The sequence below is a fragment of the Drosophila virilis genome, chromosome 2, assembly GCF_030788295.1.
Source record: "Drosophila virilis strain 15010-1051.87 chromosome 2, Dvir_AGI_RSII-ME, whole genome shotgun sequence".
NCBI classification, from domain to species: Eukaryota; Metazoa; Arthropoda; class Insecta; order Diptera; family Drosophilidae; genus Drosophila; species Drosophila virilis.
The window spans coordinates 20707883-20735311 of record NC_091544.1 but is presented as its reverse complement, the minus strand read 5'-3'; the positions used below and the strand labels follow the sequence as shown (position 1 = coordinate 20735311).

At 36.5% G+C, this 27429-nt stretch overlaps 1 protein-coding gene and 1 long non-coding RNA gene across 2 annotated transcripts in view; one reads left to right on the top strand and one right to left on the bottom strand.

Moving 5' to 3' along the window:
- Positions 1–26409, top strand: part of LOC116650957 (modular serine protease-like) — a 123564-nt gene extending 97155 nt beyond the window's left edge. The window contains exon 6 of the mRNA XM_070206984.1: positions 26196–26409. The gene's annotated coding sequence lies outside the window, so the exon portion shown is untranslated. The remainder of the gene's footprint in view (positions 1–26195) is intronic.
- LOC116651368 (uncharacterized) lies at positions 17891–19021 on the bottom strand. Its single transcript, XR_004304339.2, has 3 exons — positions 18916–19021; positions 18512–18588; positions 17891–18445 (listed from the first exon to the last, which is right to left on the bottom strand). It is a non-coding gene; the product is annotated as an uncharacterized lncRNA (long non-coding RNA).
- Positions 26410–27429: the final 1020 nt, after the last annotated feature.

Sequence of the window (27429 nt, the reverse complement as noted above, 5' to 3'; positions counted from 1 at the left end):
GTAATATTAGGTAATATTCATCACCTTTAAAACTGTGTCTTTATTCCAGCTTAGGGAAATGATAAGTATATAAAATATGAAGAGTATCTTTCTTTAACACGGCATAGGTCAATTATATGGCATCTATATATGTATAAGCGTTATTTGTGACCCATTGCTTCAATAGCGTTCATCTGATAACGAAGCTTGTTTGGTTCGGTTTCGCCAATATGTTTAAGTTAAGGAAAGTTGTGTTATTGCTTAAAAAAGTTCTTTGTACATGAAGACATCGACTCGGCGGTTTACCTTTATCAAGAGCATAATTGTATAGCGTACAGTTAAATAATTAACTGGAATACACAGATTGTTCATAATACAATCCGCAATCAATATTAATCAACAAATAATTGGTATGGCCCTGCATAAAATACAATTTTCCATTAACACAGAGTCAAATGTCTCATTAAATAATTAATGGCGGCTTTTGATAAGCTATTAAATTTTCCCGTTTATATTCTTGTAATTTAAAGATGTGGAACTTCTTTTTTTTTCTCAAGGTGTCATTTGTTTATCAAATAGAACGGCATCGAATTTTAGACAAAATGTAATCTCCATCTCTAATTGGCTTTCCCTTCAATCATTCGAATCGCTTCAAATTGCACTAGCGGGCATTTCTGGTTGCTATCGCTATTTCTGCAGCTGCCTAATGAAATCCTGTAATCTATGTTAAATGCCAATTATCAGAGTTAAAGAGAGAGACACAGAGTTATACAGGCAATGATCAAGTCAGAGCGCCTGGACGCCACGAGGGCATCACATGCCAAAAAGAACTTTACTTAATTACTGGGAAATGCAACCGCCCTTTTCCCATCTTGCCACGCACATGTACTCCACTGAAAATTATTTGCCCTCAAAGGAGTCATTCACCTCACAGCCAAATAAAGAAGAACGCAACTCAGGAATGGTATCCAGCAAGTGCTTAACATACTCGTAATTATTATTGCAGCTGGCAATATGTACACATTATACTCTGGACCGCCCATGGATTCTATATGTTGTCGTGTGGCTTATGGGCCAAACTCAGCGGGGCACTTGGGAGTGGGCGTGGTGGGTGGATTGAGGAGCTGTCGCATAGGTAGGCGCTAAGTATTGAGGTGAACATATTCCATCGCTAAAAGGCAAACATGAGAAAATCTTTGTGGGCACTTAAAGCACATGGGTAGGCATATGTATGCATATCCACACACGCAACCTCATGCATTCCTATATATATTGGAATTATAATTTTAAGTGTAATGCATGTTGTGGAACATTTACTTGCTTTTGTGTACTTTTTCCATATGATTTATGACCCAAATTACAGGTGAACACCTTTACATTACATAACTTCTAACACACACAAGCTCACCTGTGTCAGCTTGTTTTTCATCGCCCTGTGGCGCACAAAAGTATGCTACACTTTTGTTTCATGATACGTATTTATGGCTGCATGTGCGTCGGTGTGCTTGTATGCCTTGGGTAGTCCTTTGTTAATTAACTCTTAATCAATTATTTTGTACTTAGTATATATTAATTCCTAAATATTTTATTAAATCGTATATATACTGAGTGAAATTTCATAAAACTATTCAATGCAAGCCGACACTATTTGTAAGTTACTTTTTTGGCTTTGGTGACCTTTTTGTTGTAAAACCGAACGCACCATGAATGCATGTTATGCCACATTTAATGCCTTAATCGATCAAATACCAGGCACATTTTGTTAATATAATTAAAAAATAAAAAGACGTTTTTTTATTACGTTTTTCTAATATATTTTTATGCAAATAGAAATGACATTTTCGTTTTCCATTTAAATGTTGATTTAGTTTAGTTAGTTTTTGAGTGTTTTATTTATTTAATTGTTCTCGTATTTCTCGTACAAACGAGGCATATTTGTTATCTTTATTATTGACTAGGAATTTCCTTTGCGCATACCATACAGATAAACTTTTGGCTTAAATTTAAACTATGTTTGGAACGTTTTTTGTCTAATTTATTGTTTAAATTATTTTTATTATTATTTGCTTTAAAAGAGCAAAAATAGAATAAATAGTTTTTTTGATGCACTTCAAACATATTATTAAATAGAAGTTGATATCAAGATGGTACATAAAGGAACTATATAAAATTTTTAGCAAAAAATGTTCCACGGGCAAGGCCGGGTAATACTCGCAAGTATATTTATATATGTATATACAAAGCGAGACAATTAATATGTCAGCCACAAACGTCTTTGCGGTTCAGGCCAGCTGAGTGACTGCTGCTAGGACGACAGCTGTCTCCGGCACATTTGTCTTTCACGAATTTCACTTTCGTACTCATTAATTAAGATAATTGGGCCTTTTCGGCGCCTTTAGAGTTCAACCTGCTAAATGGCACCTGACAAACAAGATAGCAGCCGACCGAAGGACTTGCTCAAAGGGCGACGTCACAGCCGCTGTCGCAATCGAGGTCGCGCCTTAAGTGACATCTTGAAGCTCGTCGAATGGCGCTTGTTATAGTCCTGGCCGTGTAGTGCAATTTTGAACGATTTGCGTGGGCACTTGAAGCCTTTAATGGGTCGTCTTAGAGCATGTTGGGCTCGTTGTTCTTAAGTCTGATTGGGGCACATGCCATCCACACACTCTTCGAACAGCTGTCTTATTTAACTTGCTTACACAAAAACTTAATAATCAATAAAAAAGTCCATGTCAAGTCTTAACATATATTTATTTTATACAAATAAAACTATAAGTGGGACACTTTTATTGCGGTTCAGCGAACAGTATTGTGCAAATGGGGTGTTTTCATCAATTCAGATAAGCTGCGATATTCAGATATTGGCAATATATTAAAGTGGTTATTTCTCTTTCATGATTTTGTAGACCTGAGCCTGCTCAGTTCATAACCATATTAGAAAGATGCCAATTTTGTGTAGAAATTAAATTCAGCACATGTCTTGTAGAAGGACGGAAAATACTTTAAACGGTTTCGCAAAAATGTAAAATTATTTAACAGCTCAAGATTTGCTTTCCCGAATTTGTATCGCCTTGTAGAGATTATTATAATTTTATCATAAATGTATAATCCGCATATAGCAAAATAGTCTGATAGTTTTTTTTTAAATATATATTTGCAGAATGTATACATTTTAGCTGCAATTCTTGTCCCTGTCTCACAGAGTCTCTTTATATCTCTATACGTTTTCTTCTATCTCTCTCTCCCCATTCCTTAAGCCCAGCAGTACTGCACTGCCTTAATAATGTTTTGCATAGCAAATATCATTTCAGCTATCTTTTGTGGGTCTGTGCCAGTCCAGTGTTATCTGCCCTGTTTTGTGCCGGGATCCCACGCATTTGTGTCTACGCGCGCTAGTCCCTCGTTAATTGCAATGCTTGTCATTTGAAAGTCAATTTGCATTTAAATTACAAAATTGTGTGCCCTCATACTTTACGACAAGCAGGAAGCACGACCAATTGGTGGCGCTCGCTGCAGCGGAGCATTTGCATTGCGTCTATATAATTGAAATGCGAGAGACTCTCTGATGTATGTCATAAATTGCACATGGCAGCTAAAACTGAGACTTAGCCCAATTTTTTCTTCATTCTGTCACTTTGACCAACGGCCGGCTAATGTAGAAGGGCAGGGTCGGGCTATAAAAAAGAGCAACGAAATTGCGGTGTTAAGGCACTTCCCGGCCTGACCTCAAACTCTGCTTACTGCTGCGGACACGAAATACTGGTCGCTGTTTGTCGTTTAATAAGGGCGACGCCCGTTAACCTTACTATGTTAACTTTGTGTGCTGTGCATAAGAATCGCATATTCGACGCGGCGCTGCCAGCCGCATGTTTGCTGTTGCACGGAGCTGACCACACATGAAATTTATGTTGGCCGTTAAAGTGGCAATCGGTATGAATTGCTTTGGCTATGACTTAAAACAACTTGATGACTTACAATTATTAACCATATAATTTATGGATTTTAAGCTTAAAAACTCGTAAGTGGTTCTGACCATTTTACCACTCTTGCGGAAGGATTGCACCGACACCGCGTTTCACCGTGCACCTACATCACAAAAGGTAACTACAGTGTAAATTTCAGCTTACAAGCTCTTACGGCTCGGGCTGTGCGTTGATAACCAATCAGTCAGTCAGTTTGGACAGTTTTATATACAGAGATGTATATTTTCCTTTTTTTAAGTCAGTCAAATTGAATTGTCAGTAAAATTGAAATAAATTCAAATATTAATTGGAAGATTAAAAACAAAAGTATTGGGCGTTTTTGTTTCTAATCGCCCCGGGTTTTTTGCATAGGAAATGTATTTCCTATCGACAGTTCTATACATATATATATATACATATATATGTTTTTATAATTATGTTTGTTGCGCGGGAAGCAATTTCAAAACTGATATGTACAGAAAGTTGTTAAGTGCCCTGGGCCAATTCCCAAACAAGCAAAAACAAATTGGCTAAAAAATCAAAATCCAGACAAGTAATACAACTTTGGGAAGCTGCAAGCTTAAAATACTTTAACAAGTTGAGCTTGAAATTGAAGTGAAAATCAAAATCGAAATGGAAATAGAAATTTAGGTTGAACATTACTCGAATGAAATCAAACGCGAGAAGAAGTTGCAACAGCAAGCAGTGCTACCCCTTTGAGTTTTCACTGTAACAAGCCTTGATGTTTGCCTAATGCAGTTGGCAATATTGTCAGCTGAAACTCTAACAACTGCTAACAAGCAGCATATGGAAACTACTGCAACTTCAGCTCGTAAAACAGCCTCCAAAGGACAACTTTCAACAACATTGGCCAAGGCAGGTGCTCCGACCTGCGGGGAACAGTTAGATGCGAGCGTGCAAGAAATACGTTTAGTCGATTGGGCCAATTGATTTGTACTACCATCCCTAACGAGTTGCACTGGTACGAACGCACGTTGCGTATGAGCGATATTTGCTCAAGGAGTCAATCAGCTTGCCTGAAACATTTTCTATTTATCACGTTACATGTTAAATTATCAATTAGCTTATTGCTCATTAAACAAATTTGGAACTATATATTTGGCATTGTAACCATTTGGGAAAGTCGACAACGTGCAGAAATTGAGTGAAGAAAATTTAAAGAAAGCCACTTTGCTTGTCAACGTAGCAAATGACATGTCAAACATATTTAGAATTAATAACAAAATATTTACCAAAATATTTAAGATACAAAATTATATTATTTTTTTTATTTATTTTCTTAAATAATGATTCAAGCAACATTTTGCATTGTCATGGAAATATTATTATTATGCTTTCTTTCAATATGTTAAGCACTAAAAGCATACAAAATAATTTTTTCTCAGGTTGAAATTAAATGTTATTAGCAACAAATTTTTTTATAGGTATTCTACCCAAGGCTTGTGAGAATTGTACATATTTGGTCAAAGTAAAGCGAAGAAAAAATGAATCAGATAAATATTAATCGGTAGACGGATTGTGCAAAATCAAGAATAACGAGGTAGAAGGGATATCTACAGCACGCCGAAGATTTAATACCTCTGCAGACCCGTAATGTTCATAGTGCTTTGCCCGGATTTAAGAAACGATGGGAAAATAGATAATGCCAAGTATGGTAAAGATATCTTTAAAAGTCTTATGTCCGCTATATGATATGGTGGTCTGATGTAAATTAGATTGTATAAATATACGGAGCTAAGTGAAATCTTGAAAAACAGAAAAAGATAGACCCTCCAGGATGCATCTCCGACCCCATACTGTATATATATTCTTGGTCAGCATCAGCAGCCTAGCCATGTAGAGGTAGAGAAATTTGGTATGTAGGTCTTCTCGGTAGATCGAGTTTGTTTCCGATAATCTATAACTTCCCCCATTTTCAAGTAATTGATTAAAATCGATGTCTCCTTCTATGAGTTACGCATCACACGACAACATTATAATACCCTCTGCAAGGGTATAAAAATGGGAAAAAAATAAACTCTCTATACTCTCTGTAATATAAAAAATCTATATGCTGATTTCCATTGAGATTAGAATAATTTTTGCGCTGAGACGATAAACGACAGGGTAGAGTTGAAAACTCTGAATGTGTTGCATACAATGCCTGCATGTCACGCATACCACACACATATGCATATATGTGCTGCCAAGTCTTCTCAACGTTAACTAAAAACAATTTATATTTGAAGTTAAAATTTGCATGAGTCGTATCGAGTCAAAGCAAATATGCGGGCTGGCAGTCTGACATGTTTCGGACTCCGATAATACTGGGAAGCTGTCGCCGGCAAGAGTGGTCAGTCCCAAAATCAGAGTCAGAGGAAGGTTCAGTTGCAGTGGCACACATCAGAAAATTGATCCGATGAGGTGAAGGGCATGCGAATGTGGATGCTGCTGTCAACAATCTGCAGGTTGAAAAAATCGATATAACTTTTACAATTTAATAGCATTGTGTTGTATATGGCTAAAGGGAAGTGTTAAATAGTTAAATAGGACAGTCAGGAATATGTAGCGCGCTCAGGTCTCGTCCGTATTTAAAATATCCCTTTATTATCATTGGTTAGGCCAAGAGGATAAGTCGGGTAGTGGCAAGTCTCGTAAGCGAATCCGTTGTCCTTGAGAAAACCACGCCTCAGGAGTGGGTGACACATGACATATCAGCACATGTTGCATCCATAGAAGACGCTGCTGACATTCCAGCTACATACCTGTAAATCCGACCGCAAAAAGGGAACAAAAGATAACATTCGAAGTGTTGTCATGCAGCCGCAGATGTCGTAGCAGCAACTATGAATGCAAATCACACGGAGGCGAACGTCCATACTAAAAAGCCTTCATTCCTTTACCTGTCTAAATATGTCGGAGGTGCCTTTCTTAAAACCTAGAGCTTAAAATAATACCCCTGATGGCCAGCTAGGATTATAGATTACTAAAGAACAATTAGCTAACAAAAATTTTAAAAGATATAGCAAACACTTGCACTTTAGGATATTTAATAAAATATAGAATAGCAGTTTACTGAGATCAAAAAAGTTACTTTTCCTTATGCTTTAATTAATGAATATTTATGCAATACATCATGCATACATATGATGGAGAATTTGTGAGCTGTTCAGACAGGTCTAGCTGAAAATATGTTCATTAAATGGTAGTTCATAACTATACAAAATATATGTTTATTATTTGAATATATTCTTAGACACATTTCACTTAAATACAAATATAATATGTATCACACTATTCACAGCTTATCTTAACATTTTATTTATGTTTATAATATTAACCTTGAAGTATAAAACCAATATTCGGAAATAAATATTTATTGATATTAATATTCTCATGTGAAGTTAATATTGAAATTCATTTTTACAAACACTTTAAAGAGTGGCAAGAATAGGTAAAAACGAACACACAAAATAAAAGAAATGCATACACAATTAACAAATAAAAAAACTAATCATATGAGATAATCATGTCACATGTGAAATGATTGACGCCATTTTGGTTTCGACTGGAAGCAAATCTCTGCTGTCCCTTTTTCGATACCCATCCCTTTATTTTTTTAATGTTCGCCACTTGGTCAAGTAATTTGAGCTATGAGCACTCGCTACACTCGCAGAAAAAGTCGAAGAGCCTTAATTGCTGTGAACAATGCCAGCAATCAACAAAAACCCGCGGCTTAGATCGTGACAAAAAGCCAAAATCACCAGGCCACGTGTGTGTACGAGTATCAATGTGTCTGCATGTGTGTATGTGTGTATAAGAGTGTATGGCATTTGTCCATTTTGTGCGCAATATAAAAGAGCATTTGTTTTCTTGAATCTACCAGTGCAATAAAAGTTAGTAAATATACTTATTTGAGTTATCTTTTTAACTAACCTTTTCTTGAATCTTCACAATTCAAGCATTGTGAAATGCAGTATTTCTATTTTCTATTAAAGAATTCAAATTTTACATTGCATAATATTTACATATTTACCCAAGGTTTTTATGCATGTCAATTGCCAACTTTCAGAAGTTAAATATAATATGCTTCTCTTTAGGTACAATATAATCGCAATATAGCTCATATGTCTTAAGGGTAAAGGTCATTCCACTCAAAGACGTGAAATGTTAAAAAAAAAATCGTTATTATGGTTTTAATGCATCCGGACCGCAATATATGCCTAAAATGAACCAATAAAATTAATAACATCCGCGGTAGCACAGAAGCCAAAATATAAAAGTCAACGTCAAAAACATTGTTATTCTTTCACTTTTATACAAGATGTCATCGTTTGGTTAAAACGATTAGATTAAAACGTAGGACACCATAACTCTAAATCTACTGAAATATCCAGGACAATTTTTTTTTTTCGCTTTGCAATACAGAAAAGTCTGCAGAAATATGAACCTCTTGGTGTGCGAGCTCGCAATTTTGGCTGCCACTTAAGCAATAATAATGCAATTAGTTGTCAAAAGTGCACGCCGGATTTTCAATAGACAATAATAAAGCAGGTGGTCCAACTTGCAGTTTTAATTCGATTTGCATAATATAATGGTAAATTTTCGGTAATTGCAAAAGAGCGTACAAAATATGAAATATAATCTCGGTTAAAATATGTTTAAGACAGAAATGCTTAGTCATAAATTTAATTTAAAAAAGAAAAAAACAAATAAAGAAAGGGGAATGTGGCAAAGAGATACTGAAGCAAACAAATTTACTTAGAAAAAAATATAAACATAAAACGCTTTCAATGGCTTTCAATATTAATAAAATGTTAGTTATTGTATACACATTAAAAGCAGCTAAGAAAAAAAATGTTCTGGCGAATGTTGAGAAACAACAGACTCCAAAAATATCTCAAAATGCTGCAGACTACCGATCAAAGACGAGTATTGTACTGGGGGAAATGCCAAATTATATTTTATAAATTGTACGATGATACAATAAAAACCATTATTAACCAGTTTCTATAGCCAACACAGCTGTCTTGAAATACATATTATCAATTTGTCAAGTTATCAGTGCCATGCACAGCTCGCCCTTTTGTTATTGGTCGTTGCGACAACTAAGAACATAATGTAAAACAATTTATAAAATAAAATAAACTAGAATTTCTTGACTTGGTTTGGCGTCCTTGGATCCTGGACAATCACGCACAGCACACTTCGAACAATGAAAAAAAAAAGCCAAGGCAGTAGAAAAGTTGGAAGCTATGAGTAAAGTTTGAAGTAAGGATTTCTCCTCACACCGAAGCAAGCACACTCAGCTGACACAATTTCAACTGACGGTAAAATTGCCACAATAGCTAAGCTAACACACACACTCGCTGGCTTCCTTGAAGTTTCGTAGTGTCCTGCTCACTTGAGTTGCTTGCGTTAGGCCATAATTGCAACATAACTTTGCAGGTTATTATTTTTTGTTGCAGCTTATAGACTTGCAGGGTTAACGGCGCATTTCTATTTCCGTTGCACAATTAACCTATCGTACCGCTTATAATAAAAATATTTTCAGCTGAGAAGGGAAAAAAGCAATGCCATTTCGATGTTGCTCCGGAATGTCTCGGACACCAAAGTACACATTAAAAACCACTCACACACAGACTCTGCAGAAGTTCTATTGATTTCCACGCTTTTGAGCTTATTAAAATAAAATATCGCACACTTTTCATTAATGTTTGTGAGCATATTACCATATTAAAACATTCAGACTAAACCTTCCCTGACAAACGACGTCAGTAATTAAAAAAATGCGGCAAACCAGAAAACCAAAAATGCCCTCTTTGTTTTTGTTGTCTGTTTATTGCTTTTAATATAGTGCTGTGTCTGTTGCTGTGTGTGTTTGTATGTGTATATGTGAGTGGGTGTTTTTACCTCATTTGTATACTTGACCGGAAGTTATTATGTCTTCAGATAACATTAACATAATGTACATGTACATTTCTCTCTACTGCATCTGCCCGACCTGAGTAAGCCTGCTGTAATATTTAGGAGCAACAGACTTGGTAATTTAAGGCCTTGTCAATTTTAAAATTCATTATGGTACTGATCGGTTATGCTTAATATTTTGAGCTCATTTCTGCTACGAAACGATTAATGTGCGGCCATTTCATTACCTTCGTCAGAGGCAACACCGTACGACAATCTATACGGAATGAAAAAGATTAGAAACTTTATCTTGGTGTTCTGTTGATACATTTAAAGAGCTTTTTGCTTGCTTTGCTCCAACAATTATAATTAAATTTATTGGCACATTATTGTGAAATTATAAACAAAAAGCAAACAGCAACAACAACAACATAATCCACTATCTCTTACATATGGGAAATAAAAGTAAAGTTACCGAGCAGAAAGTAAAATAAAAAAAAAATCATTACATTATAAATTATGTTGGCCGATAAACAAGTACCAAATTGTCCACCTGGGAAAAATATATATGAATCCGATGCTCCTGCTCTGAGTAACGCGATATGGATAGCTCGTGTGCTTTTGCTAGAAACAAAAGTTATTTGAAAAGTTGCGTTAAACAATGTGTTTGATAAGAGTGCCCAATAGTCCTGGCTAAAAGGTTTCTGATCTTAATTTAAACATTATTCCCATTGCACCGCCAGTAAGTATACCGTGTCTCTGCCACTGGCGTTCCGATCTATATTTTGGCATTCAGCCAGCATGAGAAAATAAGGAATCTATGTACTAATAACAACAAAAATATCAAGAAATAGAAGAAAGTACTACTTCCACAACACTAACAGAGCAAACATTACAATGAGCAAGGAGAGAAATCGCTGCTAACAAAGCGGCAAGCACCAACTAAGAAACTTTTTAAGTTTTCTTCAAAACAAACCGCAAAAATGTTGGCCGCCAGTTCGCTGCAATGCAAATACAGATAAAAGTGGACGGACATTAAAACTAAAAAGAAAAATATTGGTTCAAAGTTGGAACAATAAAAACTCTTTTACCCTTACGTCATTTCAATATTGATGTTTGTCGATTTCTCTTTTTTTCTCACATTTTTGACTTGTCTTTTCATTTGTTTGACATTTTGTTATATTCGCATAAACTTTTCGTGCACTTTATGATTTTTGGCAAAAGTTTTGTCACCTGCAGCTTGTGAATGTTTTTCTCCGACGCTCGCAATTTTATTCGTGAGATTCTGGTATTTTAGCCCCGTACTCAGCATAACCCATAACCAACTATTAACATTCCAATCATCAGTCATTCAGTCAAAATGCGAACCATTTAAATTAAATTGGAGAGGCAGTTGTACAAATGACTGCGTGCCAGCCCAGATTAGCATATAATTTATAGCTTTTCATTCAAACATAAATCACAACAATTGACTGACCTGGCCGAATGGGAGCAACAACATAAGCTAGGGAGCTTGTGCAAGTTGGCAGAAAATTCTGCTCAGTAACTCAGTCAGAAGGGCAAAGGCGTAGCAGCAGGTGGAACAAGGGAAGGAAGTGGAGACTGAGGCAACAAAGTCTATTTTTCAAAGTGCAATGCCAAGAAATCGAACGGATATCGAAGAAAATTTATGTGCGTCTATTTAGCTTTGAGCAGAGCACGAGCTAACAAATATTAAGTATACGCAGTGTCAAGCCTGCCAAGCCAAGCGTGCATGTGTGTGGGAGTGTGTGTGTATGGGCATGGGTGAGCGAGAAAGCAGCACAATTAAATTGGATTTATGTTGCGCGTTATTGCAAAATTTAGCTGATGTGCATAAAAATACAAGTAGACAAAGAGGCGTACTCCTTGAGAGGCGAAAAAGTGACTGGAATTAGAAAAATTGCTAAAATATTTGAGTGCCTAAAAATTGTACGTTGCTTGTCATGTCCTCAACTAACGATGAACGAGCAGCTGCTGACGCAGGGGCAAAAGTGAATAGAATGAGCATATTGAAAATAAAAGTAAAAGTAATATAGGAGATTATTTTTGCAAGGGAATGCCAAGGAAATCGAAGTCAGCACGCCTAACCAGACATATTTTATTGAGACTCACTGCCGCAGCAGCAGTAGCTACAATAACAACTACATGCTGAGGAGCAAAGCGCAGCAATAAAATATTCATGACCTCCACCATGTAGACTTGTGTATGTTGCTGGACCGTCCAAACTGAGAGCGAATTGAAAAATATATTAGCTGGATTTGCCGTTAGGCTACTTAAAGAGGCGAAAGCTGAACAAGGTTTTGTTTAACTGTTTCCAAAAGTAGCAACAAATTAAAAACACTTTGTTAACACAAAAATGTAGAAGTGTAAATTAGACTATAATATAAGGTTGGTAAGATTTATCATCTTAAGCTATACTTTTGTGGCACAACTAAGTATATAAAACATGATAGTTTTATTTGTATCGACCATTGATAGCAAGGGCGTTTGCTGCAGGTAATCACCAACAGATTACTTTGAAAATAATATATGACCTAAATTCTATAACAGTTCATAAATTTTGAAAACTTGTAAATTGCTTCAATTGAAAAATTTATTGAAATCATGAAAGAAACGAAAATGTGTTTTTTGGATTATTATTCGTTAGCTTTTCTAGCAAATTTTGCTTATTTAACTCATCAATATTCTATCAATTCAAAGGAAATGTTACAAGCTTACGGACTTTCACTCTACTTAATTCTCTAACTTACTGATGATAATATGAGTTATTTTTATATATTATTTGAATGTAGCGTTGTTGGTGTTTTCATTTCCTCTAAACATCTCTGATATGCCAAAGCTTAAACCTTTTTTTTTTATTTCAATAGTTTTGCTATACATATAATTTACTGGAATAGAAAAGCGTAACTAAGCTGACACTTTATGACATCAAATCGTCCGCCTTAATTTGTCTTACTGTACAAGCCAATCCACCATAAGTGATCACTAAGTATGTGGTCAATAATATAAAATTTTCTTACCCAGCTAGCTGCTTAATGCACAAAGAGATTAATAGACAATTGCAAAGTGGCCAACGGGTATCAGGGCTGAGTGCGCGTCCCAAAAGAACAGCAAGAGGAATGAACCACAACTATATTACAGGCAATCAAAGTATGCCAGCAGTTCCGTTTGTTGTATAGCCGAAATAATAAAAAAATATAAAAAGCCAAAGAAATAAACACACGCAGAAATAGTGTGGAATCAGCTACCACAGTAAGGCGGAGAGATCGAATATTGTGCTGGGGCTAGATGGGCTAGGGGTTGGCGCTTTCCTTTCAGGCTGTGACAGAAAAAGCCAAAAATTACGGCCGGAAGAGATGATGGCTGAGAGAGATGATGGGTACATCTATTCGGCTTGACTTGCCAATGGATTATTCATAATTTTTTGTTTGTTATTATTTATTTTGTATTGCTTACACGCTTTTCACATTTCTTCACATATAAACACCAACAATTACACACAACCAAACGCACATTTATCAGTAGGAATCAGTACGTTTCATTGTTTTATTCAACTTAGTTGATTTTATTTGGCGCCTTTTTTTTCTTGCGGTTTTTGACAAAAGCTTTTGAGTTTATCGCGAGCTTATGCAAATTGTATGCAAACCAATTGAAAAGTAACGAAAAATATGAAAAATGTTCCTTTCGACCTTTCGCCCACGTTGGGCTAAATGGATTAGGCTCCAATGGCTGTGTGAACCATTTTCTTAATTGATTAACAATACAAATAGCTGCTATAGTCAACCGTGGGAATTGGCTTTAAGTCTCTAATCAAATTTATATTTTACTATATGCGGCTGCTAGGAAAAAGTTTAGTTTCAAAGTCGATAACTTTGAAGAACTAAAATTTGTATTTTCTAAATTAAAAACTTATTAATCAATAATCGTAAATGTTACATTCTTCAAAATTATAAATATAATCTTCATAGCTGCCTTTCACTTAAAAGACGCTGCCTTACAACTATATAGTTTAAACCCACACTCTATGCCTAATGAAGCATTAAACTGCCGTTAAGCGACTTAAGCGTGTTATATAGTCCAAGAAAGAAGAAAAGACGGCCTGAAATCTCCGAAAAGCATTAATTATGTGAAGTTTTTTGTTCACAGAGATAGAATGGGCAAATTCCTGGGTTTTTCCTTTATATGCAACATGAAATATTCAGAACTTTCACTTGACTGGGCATGGCATTCAAATGAGGGCATTCGAGTGCATCAGGAGGTGTAATAGGTTAGGAATGCAATCAGAAAATCGGGGCAATCAAGCATATATATTGAATTAATGTACGCAGATATAAAAGCAAAAATGCATTGGACTAATCCGCGCACAACCAATATATGTCTGCCAGGATATATCTACATTATTTGCCAGTTGACCCCATCGCAGTCCCAGGGACGCGGCCTTGTTTTATGTTTTCATTAATTCATACATAAGCATACAACATTTTAATGCGGTTTTTTATTTATATATAGTGTTTGTTTCTGTCGCCTAAGTGGAGCTGCAAATTAAAAATCTTAGCTTAAACATAAATTTGTGTCTAGTCAGTGGCATGCAGATTGACAGCTTTACTTCTAGTTCTACTGGAAATTTATTATTTCCGGAAAATTTTATGCTGACTGAGAAAATCCTGTTAATAAGATGCTACAACTGGAGTTGGCATTTACCTGACGTTCAAATTATGCCTTGAAAATATTTATCCTAAATTAAAATAGATTTTATCTGCATAATAATTTTTTTAATAATATAGGTTCTTTTGGCCGATAATCGGTCAAAATCGATATGGACATTCTGCTTTTTGAGCCAATCTCTTATGTTTTAAGAACTACAGTCACCAAATTTGAGATGTAGCTTCTTGATAGTAGTCGAGAATTCTTGACTTTAGCTTCTTACTTGTTTGTCTTTGTTATCCTTGTGGCATTTAAATTGTTCCTGGAAGTATGGCTTGATATTTGATTTGACTTAATTTCTTTAATTTTATTTGTCCACAAAGCCAATAAATGAAAAACTATTCGCTCAACTTCTGAATATTTTTATAAGAATCGTTTTTAAATTTCTTCTGGTCAGCAAACTGTAGTCGTGCACAATAATACATACAACATTTTTCCTGACACACATTGCGTACAAATTGCAGTTCATTATATGTTTGCGTTTAAGCATGTATATCAGATGCATTTCCTCAGCCTCGATAGAAGTATAATATAATAGCACTAATTACATTCGTGGATACAATATATGACTTTCTGATTTGCAGTATTGCAAATTGCAGATTGCAAATTGCATTTGCCGTTGGCAGTGTGCGAGTATAATTGAGTAAAATAAATACAAGTGTATGCGCTTTAATCGTGATATATGCGTTTGCCATTTATGGCTCCTTTATATATATTTGTGTGCATCTGTATATTTGTGCCTTAAGATATGAATATGACGACAACGTCGACTGGCGTTGACGATGTGTCTTTGGATCAGTGTGGATGCGACTGATGCTGCTGTTGCTGCTGCTGCAACTGATACTGCTACTGTAATATAGGTTAAGTGTAGCCTATTCGTTTTTAAGTAGGGTAGTGGTAGTGTGTGTTGCATGTTTATTTCTACATATAGATACATACCTTCAGTTGAATATAAGCCTCAGTGTCCTTGCCAATGCACAAACACACAAACATACATATTTTTACTACCCTTAGTCATTTGCCAAATAAAGCTTGTTATGGTTTGCGCTACAATAACGTGTTAACTGCCTTCCATTTCATTCGCTTGCGAAAAAATAAAATATATATATGGGCAACTAAGACGATATGCAAAAAACTACACCTACAGTAGTGAACGAATGCTATAACGAGAACATTTATATTTTTAATACTAAGTACCTACATACTTTGTTAATAATTGACCATATAATTTCCTTTTGATAAAAAGTGTATATATTTATGATCAGCGTTAATAGCCGAGTCGATCAAGCCATGTTTGTCCGTCCGTCTACCCGTATGCACTATCGAAATGATTTCAGAACCTATAAGAGCTAAGGAATTGAAACTTTAGCTGTAGGTCCTCCAAGTGCCCGCGCAGACCGAGTTTATTCCCGATAATCGATAAGTTGCCCCCTTTTCCAAGTAATCGATAATGCATATAATGCATATTCTAATCATGTTTTTTGAGCAATTTTGGCTAATTAAAAGAGCTAGAGTCACCAGTTAGCTTGGTAGGTAGCTTTTATAATAATGTACATGTCAAGTATGCTTCCTTTTCATGTTGCGAGTTCGGATCCTAACGAAGAAACTTTAGTTTTTGTTGGCTGGTTAGGCTATTGATTAGAGGCGGCAGCAAGAAATGCGGTCAGCTGCGAGTTCGAACCATGCCAAGGGACTTTTTTTTATTACTAATTAAGCACACGAGTGCGTAGCGCAAGCTGCATTTGGTGTTGGAATAAGACGGTTCAGGATATCCCCTTGTCGGGAGCTCCCGAGAATAACCTCTTACTTATTCTTTTTTAATCTAGTATACAATGTGTTTAATATATGGAGTAGAAACTTTATAATAATTATAGCTGGTGTTTCCATGTGTTTTCTATTAAATCTTAGGTATCATAAATTTTCTTTTGTACTATCTTAAAAGCGACGTCAGAAGATATGATGTGCATATATATTAATAATTAATAACGTTTAATAAGACCGAAAACTATTTGACCCGCATATTCCAAATGTGAAACAAGTATTTAATGAATTGGTTTGGGGCTACAAAATTTCTGTAGGAAGGGTTAGTTTCAACAATGTGAGTTTCCCCGCACCTACGGTCTTAGCTGCGGGTTGATTACCACACCATCAGTTGGGACAAACAGTTTTATTATATTTTTCCTTCCAATTGATATAATAATCTGTATTTGTTTTTTATATAAATTTCACTCAGCTTAAAATTAACTAAATAGTTTAATTTATATTTGTTAGGGAAAAATGTCTGTTCAAAAACGATATTCCGCAAAGAGAAAAGTCTGCAATCAGCAAAATTTTCGTTAAAAAAGGATTGTTTACCCATCTTAATTAAAAAAAAATCTCAAGAAACCCCAACAGCAATAGACAACAACGTTAAATATAAGACTCAAGAAAAGGGTAACTGATGCCCAAGGACACCTGTCATCCCATCTGGGCCAACTAAGGAAATGGAATCCACAAAAGCAGCGCAGGGAAGCTGCAATCTGATTAAATAATTTATGTGACAGATTGCAACCGCATCCTCCGAGCAATTCTTGCATGTAGAGAACCCAGACCCGATTCCGGCCAGGCATTTTTGGCAAGTAAGTCGGGGATATTTATGGGCAGGGCGTACTTACCGAGTAGAATAGCTCATTAAGGTGGTAGTTGTAGATGGTAGATGTTAGCGTTGCGCACATAAGTGCGTGAAATTGTAGCGCGGCTATCATCAGCCATTTTGTATGTCGTGGGCGCTGAAGCCCAAATCGGTATGACCGTGACAACGCGGAAGATTATGCCATAATGGCAACCAATGTTGTCCGTGGCAGCAGCTTTTCTGAAATAGCCTCCAAATAACCACAGCTTAAAATAGGTCCAGCACCAGATCGACTGCCGTTGCCAACCGGCTGCCTGGGCAGATTCAAATGAAAATCGTAGTGAAAATCTGTCCATGCTTTAGAACAATTCATTCAGAAGTACTAAGTTTAGCTTTGAAAATAAGATTGAGATTAACCGGACAAAACCTAAAATTTTGCCCTCCAAATCTTAACTCGTTTTTCAAACAGGTGGATTTAAATGAATTTTTAAAAGGATATTTCAAAAACAATTGAATCCGATCAAAAGACAATAAACCAGTGTTAAGAAAATTAAGGTGACAATACTATAATAAATTATATAGCTGTATTCTTCCGACATAAAAACTATTGATATTTTTATTATAGTTAGCTAAAATGAATAAGACTATAATTATAACAATTTTTCATTTGTAGTATTGAAATATACTATATTTTTTATTTAAATTTAAAAGTAAAGAGATTCAAGAGGTGGCATAAGTATTTTGGCAAAATGTTGCTTATCAACTAAATATATTGTGTTTAATAAATTCTTATTAAACTTAAAATTAATGAATGGTATCTAAGACCTTATCGAGGCGGATTGGAAAGGAATCCACCAAGGTTTGGAGATACTTTAATGGAACTTTTTCACTGCTTTGTTACCTCGTGCTCGTTTCGTCTCTTGTCTTAGTCTGATCTGCGGTTCTATTTCGCGTTATTAGCGACCATATATTTTTAATAATGTTAAAATCTCGACTTTGGGATCGTCAATCTAGTGTTATTGATTATATTCCTACATTTCAGAGCCTCCAAAATTATTAGTTTTGTTTTCTCTCTCTTATAGATTAGAACGGTGAATAGGTTTAATCGATGTTGGGATACTTTTTATCCGCGTAGGGATAACTGTGAAAGTATATGTTTGTTGTAGTTGTTATCTAAATCACATTTACAATTCACAGCAATCTGCAGGTTTGCTCCCAGAATACTCCATAATGATACGTTATGGACGGTTCTTTACATTGCCTAAAAAATGGCTACTTAAGCTAGCTTTGCTTTTGTAATATTGTTTACCTTGTGAGAAATCTCGACCTTCTGGTCTGCTGAGGGCGTTGCCGCTGATTTTATCAATGAACGTCCATGGCTTTACCGGTCTACAATAACATCACCTGTAAGAAATAATTTTATTAGGCCCTCGCGTAGTGTTTTTTTTGCTTTGATCTGCTTTTTATTTATTTTATTTTCTAGTATTTTAGGTATATACACACACATACTTATAAAAATAAAAGCTCATATTTATTGGAAGACTTTTTTTAGATTTTTGTTATGTTGAATTTTCACGATATAACAAATAAGAATTTATTGCGTTACATTTCGCTATGGTTTTAATTAAAGTCACCATAGGGTGCTTGTAAAATTAAAAGTTACGATTACGCCAGAAATAACAACTGCCTACACGCGCCAGAATCCTTAAATACTTTGTGTTAATTGCCCACCTTAACTTAAGCTGCTGACCTTACATAGACGGGCAACGCACAGACACAGAGAGGCCAAGTGCACAGAGAATCTGCAGCAACTCATTTGTGTCCACGACGCACGAATGAATTCCTACTACTGAAGCCGCACTCTTGGCCCATTATGTTCGCTGCTGTGTGCCAGACCAGCAGCTACCGCTATGTGGATTTAGCTTCAGATAGAGAGCGCGAGAGAAAGAGAGTAATACAGTAGCAAAGAGCGTGCACGCATATCTGGAAGTGTAACGTATTCTACACGGTGAGCTTTCGCTGTTACAGTCCTCTCTCATATCTCCCAAACCTTGTTTAAGCGGTGGCTAATTTTATTTGCCTCTCTCCTTTACGAACTACTTTCCCACCCTGCTCTTTCCTCTCATATCACCTCCACATAGCGTTTGGAGGAAAGCTTACAACCCGTTTAGATTAAAGTATTAGCTCTTGAAATAAAATAAAATAATAAACAGTCAAAAAAAAAAGAAAGGGTTGCCTCGGTAAGGCTCGAACGCGCGACAGACTTCTCCACTTGCCACTGCCTCTACTCAGCAGCCACACCAATAATGAATAAGAAAAGAATTAAAATAGCAGCACAGAAAATAATCTCAATTGCAATGCTATTAATAGAATCCAAAGAAAGCGCGCGTAAATGTGTGTGTACATATACAACAATTTTTTAAACTTTGCCCTTGTGCCGCAAACACGAGCCGAGCCAAAACACGTTCTATTTGTGTTTCTTAACCGATCTCGATTAAATTTTCAGTAGAGCTTATCGTGCTATAGAATATTAGTATATTTCCGAAATTGCAATTGCATAAAATTGGTGTGCAATACAAATCGGTATTTTCACTTGATTTTTAGCTATATGGTGATAGCGGGATGGTACCTGTAGAATAAAGAATATTGTTATATGTATACATGTATTCTATTCTAGAAGCTGCAAGTCAAGTTTGGTGACTCTAGTTCCTAAAACGTAGAGATTAACTCAAAAAACACGATTTCGATATCGGATTTTATCGATTACTTGGAAACGGACCCTAGGAGCACCTACGGTCCAAATTTCAAATCTCTCTTATAGGTTCTGATATTCTTGTGTTCATACATACATACTCACTTAATTAGTTCGGAGAGCATTCCTGCCTTTTACATACATTTGCTGTTATAAAATGTTGATGACAATAAATATATATACAGTAAAACAGATTTAAGTATCCTTTTTATATTTCTAAACAAATCTATAAATTAAGAAGCACACATATTTTTATAAGAAAAACAATTCAAACTTTACTGCAGGGTGGAAAATATTAGGTGAGGTAAAACTACTAGACTGGCGATGATGAAATGAGGGTGGTTTGTTAGGAATAATGTTATAAATCATTAATAACAATTAGTTATTAATGATCTATTTGAGAAAGTTATTAATTTTTCTATAATATAATTTTGTCTGCTATTAGAATCTGTCCAATATCTCACCGCCATTTGTCGTAATCTTCCAGGCAAAGGGCACAAAATGTGTACCCAGAATTCAATCCATGATATGCAACTATTCGCAACTATTCCACTGAAGGCAATTAAACAGCACAGCGACCGCATTCGCCCAGCAGTAACACCTTAAGCCAATTGCAAACAATCAAAATTGCGGATGGTGAAATGTCGACAACAGCGAACTGTTGCCAAAAGGCACTATTGACCGCAGTGGCACACCCAAACAGCTGTGCGTATTGCAACTCCCTTTTTAGCTTGTAATAAAGGTAAAGTCAGAACCAGAACTGCGATTGCGATTGTCACACTTCCAATATTTCCCCCGCCTAATTCAATGCCACCCTTCTTCGCAGAGCCTAATTGTTGAACAATCCTGCAGACCCGATTGCAAACAATCATATGAGCTTAAGGTGGGGAGAGACCAGGCAGATCTGTTCACGTACCGAAGGCAAGAAACCCCCATCATTCGGTTACCCAGTAAGAGCGTGAGGCAATTATATAAGCAGGGAAAGCAGCCAAGCTAAAGTGGGCCACAATGGAATTGTCTAAGGTGATGCGGAGCCAGTGCCAGGTGCGGAAAATTCACAATTGTTATTTGGAATCGGGCCAGCTGTCCCTCAGGCAAAATTGTTGATTGCATTCGCTACTCTATGGGGTGCTCATCTACCGTATTGCAAAAAATATCAGCACAAAATTTGGTACCCTTCCGGAATCGAAAATATCGAAATCTAGGCACAACTTTTTGAGCGTATCTTGGGAGAAATTTTTTGGAGTGATCAAAAAGATAATAAGCCTTATGGAACCTTATCTTACACTCCCGAAATTATATTATTAGCACGAATATATCGCCCAAAATCGTAACTATAACTAACGATATGATCCAATCGAATTATATGCTGCGGTTGTTCTTCAATTTAGCTTTAATTAATCAATTTTTTGTATATATGTTTTTTCTTTTAAAAATGTTTATGTATCGATTCAAAAATAGCATACGTTATTATTACAACAAAGTTTGCTTAGGTGATATTCTTAATAGATTTAAGTTGCAAGGCATATTGCACTCCTGCTTTTGCTTAGCCTATGAAAAGAGACTTGAGGATTCCGGGCAAGTCAATAATGAGTCCATGAAAACAAATTATGCATGGCTATCAGAAGCCCTAGTTTTCGCTCGTTAACCAGCTTTGCTTGGATAATCTCAGTTCACATTAGACTGAATTATGACAACCTCGCCCTTTTGGTGGCTTTGGCCTATCGAAGCCAATCGTTGCGTCAGCTCAGCCCAGGCTCTGCTCTACTTTACTCACTCAGTGTTGAGTCAAAGGTTGAAATGGGGAAAGAGCGGCGTAGTGTGGTGCAAATCCCAATTGCAATTAGTTCCAATTCGGCCTAGCTGGGACCGGGCGGCCACTAGAACATGGAGCATTGTTTGAAACCCACTCAGTTGTACAGCCTCGTGTTGATTTTGATTAATTTGTTTGCTTTTACTAAGCAATTTACACGCGGTGCAAGCTCAGCCCGGTTCAATCTAGTTGTAGATGAAACAGATACTAGATGGAGTTATAGCTAGGTGACGGCAATGGACCAGAAACTTTGTGTGCTTAACACATTTGCCCAGCTGCAATGCGTATGTTTGCGTTTTGCCTGTTGGCAGACAGGTGCCGCAGCTCCAACTCTTTTTGCTTGCTCGCAACTGGGAATGGGCAGCTCTGCAGAGATCGGAAAACGGATGTGCGCATATTTGTTAGCTGCCAAGGGGATTACACAACAAACGATAGTGAATTTATACCATCTGTGAATGACCCTGGCTTAACACAACCCTCTTGCGTGTTTTTACTTGCTTTGGAAGCAACTTTGCCAGCAACGACAAAGATTGCGGTTGAGTATGTACGCGACAGTTGATAGCGCATCACCGTAAGATGCTTGTTAGGCAATTGTAAACACACTTTAAAAAAGTGTAACTAGCCCCCTTGCGTTGGATTTATTATTTCTGACAATTGCCAAAATTTAATTCATGACCGCTAGAAAATATCTTTCAATTTTCGCTGGAGATACAAATGCAGCTTTGATCTTAAGATGCCCATAAAAAATATTATCGGTATACAAATATTTACAAAAACACGAAGAAAAATATGGTATATACTCTACATAACGGCTGTTAAATAAAAGCAGAAAAATAAATAAAGAGAATAATATTCTGCTTAAATGCGTTAATGGGAAGACTATTTAGAATCGCGAATGGATGTCTCAGGCACAAGCTGCCAGGCATATCCGTGAAGGACGGTTTAACCGTCAAAGATAACTTATAATATTTTAGAATTCCGGGGAAAATAGTATTTTTGTTAATTGCCTAGTCTTTTTTTTTTGTTTTTATATATTCTATTTATTTTCACATCTGGTATCCTGTTACTCTATGTTAGATTAATTGCTTATTTCAATGATGTTAGGTTCATTGTATTTGCCTTTCCCATAGCCAACTTAGTTTTTTTATACTACTCCGAAACTGTGCAGCAGTGCCGATAAACGTTTGCCGCAGCGCATAATCAGGTCCCAACGAAATGCTTCAGAATGTGGGTCGTCCACAATATTTTAGAGGCAGCAACAACAAATCGAGAGCTTAAATCAGTGCAATCAATAAAACTGTGCCACTGCTACCTTGCCGCAGTAGGTCGCCACGGTACCCAGAAATTCCCCCCTGCCCGTCCGTGCCAGATGACACCTCTTGTCCCACACGCCACACCCTACAATAATTCCAATTGCACTGCACGCCAATCATGGGATGGGAGTACTCAGCGTCAGACTGCGGCGGACAAGTCAACGAACTTCAAGCGTTGACTGAATACTAGGTTTCAGTTTGCCATACAGCTTTGCGTAAGCATACCATGAATGTATGGTATGTATACACACCTGTGAGAGAAATTTCAGGTAAACGCCTTCAGCTGGGAAACGGGCTTGAAAATCTGACTTCTTGATTGCCAAAAAAGTCAATTCCCCAGGAGTTGGTTTCGCGTCGCAGGTGTGCCAAAGACACGTGAATGATTCAGAGTCAGTAGAAGTCTGCGAGCTGCGCCATTAGTAGATTTTGTTATAAGGAACGTCAAGCGGTCGACTCTCACTGCCTGGTCTGCCTTGCCTCAGGTCGAGTCAAACAGTCTTTTAATTAAGATTGATTTACCGCTGCTTAGAAAAGCGCCCCATCTGCCAGTCCCCATCCTACGGCTAAGCAATGCGTATGAACAAACCAGTTAATAATATTATGCTTAGATATAAATATAAATATAAATATGCTAAGAAGAAGTACACACTAAATTATTGTTTATGCCGCAAAGTATAGTGCACTTATAATTTAATTAAACGCGTTTTGCTGTCATAAACAATTCTCTTCATAAAGAGACATGGCATGATTTGAAGCTATAAAAATCATTATAATCTGATAAAGTTTGAAAAAATCTGTCATGGAATGATCAATCAAAGTTACAATACAAAAGGCTTATAACTGAGATACTTGTTTACATAGAAACAGACAGACCGAAACATATGGAATATCCGAAGACCCTAGCTCCTATGCTTATAAAAAGGATTCCGATATCTATTCTTATCGATTGTTGATATAATATAATAAACTCGCTCACCGTCATACTTTCTGAGATCGATCCTTTCATACGGATGATGTAAAATCACAGACTATATGGCAACACTATAGAAATTTTTGTGATCTTCTGTAAGATTCTTTAAAAGCGGACTCGGTTTGTTTTAAGTTAATTTCAATTTATTGAAAATGGTCAATTTGTGGTTGCTTTCCAAGCGGCACCCAACTGCTTTGAAATTGGCAAGTAAGCTTGAGATGCAGGCTTATGCAAGCGCAGCTCATCTTCGGGTTGCTCAACTCTAGTCAGAGAAAAATTGAGCGAGTTTCAGTGAACGTCCAGATCAAATGAACTGTATGCATATGACTACAACCCTTTTGCACTATTTGCTAAGTATGTACATATTGCGAAGAAAGCTATCGAATAGCAGAATTCGCCGCCAAGCCAAAATCGAGCATACCACTTACATTTGATATCAAATGTCTTATTAGCATATAATCAATATTATCAATATTATCAATCAATTTTTCAATCGATCTTTTTTAAAATAGTCCAAATCGAAAATAACCAAAGCTTAACCAAAAGGAACAAATATTAATTGAATACTTTGGTAAAATTGTGTTGCTAACTGCACGCTGAAGAGATTCGAGGTACTTTTAAATTTTAAATACTTATCCTTAATTAGCAGTGGTTATAGCCGTTGTAGGGCATCTCGCAGTCGATCAACAGCTTATTCACTTATTACACGAATTGTTGCATGGCTTTGCCTTTGCTTTCGGGCTCTCCTCTGGTATTTAGTGTACTTGGTTTCAGGTCAAAGAATAATAACAACTGCGACTAGGACTCAGGTTCCTATTCTTGGTTGTGGTTCTTTGCCTCTGGTTTCAGCTTAGTATACGCTTGCAGCAAGCAGTTCGATGGCAATAATAGCTAGTGGGGTAAGAGCGAGAATAGTAAGTAACTGGGTAAAGTAAGTATAAGAACAACTGTTTAATGCGCTTGAATTAGTGCCATACGCCACATTACTTTGTATACAGTCCAGAGTCGGGCAACAGGACCTGCAGAAATTAGGTTCTTTATGCAGATTACGAATGCCAAGCGACAGCAGCGGACAATCCGCCATAGGACTATGCACACCTTGGCTTCCTAAGCCCGTAAAACTTTCTGGACTATATGAACTGTTTCAATTACTTTTAAATATTGTTTGGCATATGAGTTGCTTTGAGGCTGTCTCCAGCTTAAACACTGCATTGCAGCTATAAATTATTACAAAGTTTTAGCAATTAGCCCGAAATATTTTCTGCAAGTCTTGCTATAAGCCGCATAACGGAACACAAAAACAATGTGGCCGGCAACAAAATATGTGCCCTTGCATGTTTAAGCCAAATCATACGACAAAAAACAACTATATTTGTTGCTGCCATTAACTTTGGCCTGATTCCCGCACATCGCTCACCGCCCAGCTACGGTCCGAATTTCAAGTCTCTAGTTCTCTGACATCCTCGCGTTCATACAAACGGCCGAACGGACGGACAGACAGCCGGAAATGGCTAGATCGCTTCGGCTGCTGATATTGATGAAGAATATATATTTTATGGGGTCAGAGATGTCTCATTCTATGCGTTACACATTTCACGACAAAATAATAATACCCTCTGCAAGGGTATAAAAATCAGTGCAGCAATAATTCCATTTGGATTTTGGGATAGCGTGTCGTATACGCATGAATAGAATTGTTTAACAATGTGCATATATTTTAATATAAATTCAATAGGAGCCGGATTCATAAATATTTTGCATATTTCTGCTGATTTATTGTGCTTCGTATTTTTAGTTGTGGTCATTGTTTATACATATAATGAAAGATGTAATTTGATTTGCGGCCATATAAGCAAATACAATAATTTTCAGAGAAACCAAAAACCAAATTGTCCGCGAAACGTTAATATAAAATACCTTTTTGAAATAAATAATAATAAAACAGGTTGTACACAGGCCTGGACGTTATATATATGAATGAATATGCATGTTTTAACTGAAATAATATATATTTTATAATATTTTTTGCCATTTTGTATTATTTTGTGTTGTGTATTAATATATTTTTGCATTGGTCTACATATTGATGCACTTGTCAGCTGCACTTAAATATTTTAAATACTATTATATGCCAATTTATTATTATTTTTTCTTTATTTTAAGGCTTTTTATCGATAATTCAACACGGACAGAGGAACGCACTAATGGCAGGCAATGAAGCGAAAGCATTTTAATGAATTGCAGATCAATTTGCATTCGCAATAACTTCGATTTTAATTTTACGAATCGAATAACAATTCCCAAGGCTCATCCCACTGGGTGTGCAGCTTGCTCTTTTTGCATATAATTTTTAATTGCATGCATAACAAAATTAAAATAAAACAATAAAGACCAAACATTTTTAATGAAATATGCATAAGTTATCGTCAACAACTTATATCTTGGTCACACCTAAGTCTTTTGTTTTGCTTTGTGCTTATACCATTGTCAATCGCTTACGATCTATCGCACGATGTAGATACACAGATGCGTAGTCAAAAGAAAAACCTTCGTCTTCAAAATTCTCACCACAAGACTAACATGAGCCGATAATTTTTTGTGATTTTTTTTTTGTTGGCTTCGTCCAAACAAGCCTTGGCATGCTAACTTAACAGGAACCCCCTCATATCAGCCCGGTGCTCACTCAATCGATCGGCTTTGTGTCCTTTCCTTTTGGCTGGTCGCGCGGCTAAGACCATAACGCAAAGTTTATCCGCTCCGCTCTGCGGATTGCGATTGTTGATACACTCGAGTTTCCCAGCTTCTCAGGGCTGCTTTCACTTCAGTTGAGTACTTTCAATTTCGGGCCAGCCACAACTGCGATATTCCAATTATTACAATAAATTATATGTGATTTGTCGATTTTTCACTTCTCACGTCGTACGTGGGTTTCGGACAATTTCACTGAAAAAATGGCGGAAAATTGTTCATTTGAGCTGATTGTTTTTCATCTGATCGACTTCAATCTCAAATCTATCCGCAAAATGATAAATTTATGTGTACGTTTTTTAATATTACTATGGCAACTAAAACAAAGAAAAACAATATTAGCGAGGATTATTTTTTATTATTAGTGAAGGGAAGTGATGAAAGGTTTAGTTAACATCATTGTTGCTTTCTGCATGATTTTTATTGTTGCTCTGGTAACTGTCTCCACTGCCTGCATGAATTTAGGTGTTTGTGTCTGTCCTGTGATGAGAATGTTAAATGCTCGAACAAGTGCTAAAGCAAGAACAGAAGCTCCAAGGATAATCGGCAAGTACGTGGTTTCGGCGTAGGGTGTGCCTGTTGCTGTCACTGTCAAACTAAAGTGTAAAAAGGTCGAAAGGGCTTACTCCACTTCCGCTATCCATACAGA